We start from the raw sequence: 4,088 nt of genomic DNA, 5'->3' as shown, positions 1-4,088 counted from the left end.
GACTACAATGCCGGCTGTTCTGACTCACAGACTGTAAGTATGTTGTAGCGAATCAGCTCAAAGGGGGAATATGCATAATTAATCATAACTAGTTATAATTAATTATAAGTATTTAGATCCGCTGTAGATATTTACTTGATCTCTCAGGGTCAACTGTCTGTCAATTCTAAGAATGTTAATTTCCTGGTTAAGGAAAATAACTTTCTTACTGTACAATACTACTCAGAGCATGTAGCAAAAATCTGCATGATTAGGGACTCCAGTTATGAGCAAACAATGAACAACGTCAAGTGTGATACAAGTAAGACTTTATTAACTACATAAACACTTAAACTAGTCTAACATACACACACGCGCGCGCATACAGTTGGCATAGGAAAAGGGGTTAAAGCTTAAGCAGTAAAGAGAAGAGTAATAAAGACTTGAAGCCATGGTACAATTTGATATTCAGCAGATCTACAGCCTGAAGGAAACATCCGTTTCTTAGTTCAAACACACCTTTGTAAAAAGGTGCAAATGATACTTAATGTATCAATTACGGTAATAAAACTAAGTTTGATACTTGCACGTCTCGCCTGTTTGAAAAAGAGTCCTGATGCACTTTGGGGCTCCAGTTGGTCTCTGCTGAAGTTAGTTGATGAGAAAGAACCAGTTTGAGTCAGAGGATCTTGATGAATGGAAAGACTAGGCAGGAGCCTGGCACAAGCTTAGGGTGGTTTTTAAGACTCTTAGCTCAGCATCTTCTCCTGAAATTCCTGAATCGAATAGAACCCCCAGACTGACCGAGGCGGGTCACTGATTTGAGAGCTTTATCTCCTATTGAGCTCACACCTCCGGGGGATCAAAGAGCCAATGGTGTCTTGAACTTTTGGAGGGAAAGTTTACGACTCTTTGTCTCCAAGCATGGTATTTCGCATATGTAATTCGATTGGGTGTTGATGCACAAACTAGTAAAGATTCTTAGAACATTAATATGTTGCATAGGTATCAACATGTAATATGCACTCTCAATTAGATCATCCGAAGACGAGTTCATAGAGCCCAAACATGATATAGGTGAGGTTATATTAACTAGTGATCTAACATAACATGCATAAAACAGTATACAATACAAAAGGCAATATACAAGAACAGTAATGGTATACACAATGACCTGAGGATATGTGTGTTCATTCATAGAAAGGTTTTCCTATGAATTAATTAGAGAAGAGTCAATTTTGCTGTGCATTATGTGTCTTTCCTATGGAAAATGTAGTGAGAGGGAGAACTCTCAACATGCCATTAGGTCGTAAAGTTTATCTGGTCTAGCAAAGGTGTCCTGGTTGCCATGGTAACCAGGGGCCTGGGCCTCGTTCACAGACATCTTGGCACCCAGTATGTTTATTGGGTGAGGGGTCTGTGAATGCTTATTAATCTAATGAAAAATTGTGTGTCTGATTGGTCCAAATGCTACACACATTTCCCCCGATCGCTCTGATCCCACAGGTAATCAGGCGAATCAAGCAGCAGGGACACAGGGTCCTCTTGGTGGCCCCCCTCTGGAAGAACCAACTTTGGTTGTCGGAGCTGACACGGCTACTGGTGGCAGCCCCCTGGCCCATTCCATTGAGACGGGATCTCCTCTCTCAAGCGAACGGGACAATACGGCACCTTTGACCCAAACTGTGGGCCCTGCACCTTTGGCCGCTTGACAGGAGCCTACAGGCCTCCCAGAGCGAGTTTTAAACATTATTTCGGAAGCTAGAGCCCCGTCTACAAGACGCCTCTATGCCCTTAAGTGCTCTGTTTTCTTCGCTTGGTGCTTAAACCGCGGCGAAGACCCATTTACCTCTGACCTGTCAGTGGTCTTATCATTCCTACAAGAGCTGCTGGATAAGGGACGCTCCCCATCCGCGCTCAAAGTGTATGTAGCAGCTATAGCGGCCTCACATGTCCCTATAGCGGGCCAGTCAGTGGGCAGCAACAACTCAGTTGTCCGCTTCCTGAGAGGGGCCAGGAGGCTGAATCCGCCTCACCCCCCTCACTATCCCTACATGGGATTTGCCTACTGTGTTGAGGGCCCTGAAAGGCCCTCCTTTCGAGCCACTACAGTCTACAAACCTAAGGTCACTGTCGCTAAAGACTACTCTGCTTCTAGCACTAGCATCGGTAAAGCGAATAGGAGATCTGCAGGCACTTTCCATTAGCCCTACCTGCCTGGAATTCAGGCCCAACGACTCCAAAGTCGTCCTGAAACCGAGGCATGGTTACACACCCAAGGTGCTCTCCACTCCATTCAGAGCACAGGTCATTATGCTCTCTGCGCTTCCTTCCTCTGAAAAGGATCGAGAGTTATCCTTACTCTGCCCCGTCAGAGCTCTAATATTTTACATCGAGCATTCCGCCCCCTTTAGAAGGTCGGAACAACTCTTTGTTAGCTTCGGTATCCGCACCAAGGGACATCCAGTCACGAAGCAAAGACTTTCTAGGTGGATAGTAGATGTTATCACTCTAGCATACTCTTCCTTGGGCCTACAGTGTCCCATCGGAGTACGGGCCCATTCGACTAGAGGCATCGCCTCGTCCTGGGCGTGGTATAGCAGTGTGTCCATTGCGGAAATTTGTGAGGTGGCCGGCTGGGCCTCGCCGTCCACATTTGCTAGGTTTTATAACCTAGAAGTCCCGGCCTTGCAAGCCAGGGTCCTTTCTGCTTAAGGAGACACTTGCTGCGTTATGCAATCAGTTCTAACAGAGAGTCCTTGACCGTAACACGCTCAAGCTCTTGGGTTAGTTACTTGTCGGTTCTCGGCCCCTGGGGCGCCGAGGTTGTACAAGTACCTTGGAACGATTACCCAGGCCGGGCATGACCTCGTGAGTTCAGCCCGTTTTAGCCTTGGAATTCATTGTTAACTTCCCTATGGGCATCCTTGCTTATGGAGGTTATAATATGCAGTCGTTCCTCTACCATAGCACGGCGTGATTATACCGTGTTCCCATAGCGTCTTTCAGCAAGACGCAGTATGAGTGAAGTATTGACAGGGAACGTACTCGGTTACTAATGTAACCTCGGTTCCCTGAGATACAGGAACGAGTACTGCGTTCCTAGCCGTGCTATGTAGCTGCACGACTCAGTCGTCGCTTCAGTCGAAGTAACCTGAGAATCCTGTGGCGAATGCCCGCTTATATAGCCAGATGGCTCCGCCCATTCTGGCGGGCTCTGGCGGGCTTTGTTGCCATAGGCTTGTGCAGCACCGCTGCCGACCCATTGGTTCGTTTTTTAATGCACTGCATGTGCCGTGCAGTTTCACTTCGTGATTGAAAAAAGGCTTCAGTTCAGGAGAAATTTTTTTTTTTTCCCATAGCGTCTTTTAGCAAGACGCAGTACTCGTTCCCGTATCTCAGGGAACCGAGGTTACATTAGTAACCGAGTACGTTTTCTTATTATTACTCTTCCGCTTCTTTGTCTTCTTTTGCTTCCACTCTGGAAATCTATGGCAGCCCATCGCTTCAGGGAAAATTATGAAATTTGGCACACAGATAGAGGACAGTCTCAATATAACCATAGCAAATTTGGAGTCTCTATCTCAAACTCTCTAGCGCCACCAATAGGCCAAATTAGCACTCATATTTCTGGTAAAAAGCATAAATATAATAAAAATACAATATAATAAAAATAAAATTCATATTAAAAAATAAAAATTTAATTAAAATTTCTACAGGGCAAGTTTTTTTTTCACAATTTTGACTTTTCAATAGATGGACTAAACACTATGCAATTCAACAAACATATAGTAAAATGGGGAAGTCGTGGTCTAATTTGTTATAGAGTCGGACTTGTAACCCAAAGGTTGTGGGTTTGAGTCTCGTACCGGCAGGGATTGTAGGTGAGGGGAGTGAATGTACAGTGCTCTCTCCCACCGTCAATACCACGACTGAGGTGCCCTTGAGCAAGGCACCGAACCCCCAACTGCTCCCCGGATGCCGCAGCAAAAAAAAAATGGCTACCCACTGCTCCGGGTGTGTGTTCACTGCTGTGTGTGTGCACTTTGGATGGGATAAATGCAGAGCACTAATTCCGAGTATGGGTCACCATACTTGGCCACATGTCT

This window comes from Sinocyclocheilus rhinocerous, unplaced genomic scaffold (genome assembly GCF_001515625.1).
Source record: "Sinocyclocheilus rhinocerous isolate Xijiao unplaced genomic scaffold, SAMN03320098_v1.1 scaffold1382, whole genome shotgun sequence".
NCBI classification, from domain to species: domain Eukaryota; kingdom Metazoa; phylum Chordata; class Actinopteri; order Cypriniformes; family Cyprinidae; genus Sinocyclocheilus; species Sinocyclocheilus rhinocerous.
The sequence above is the reverse complement of the archived record's forward strand: the minus strand, read 5'-3'. Positions refer to the sequence as shown.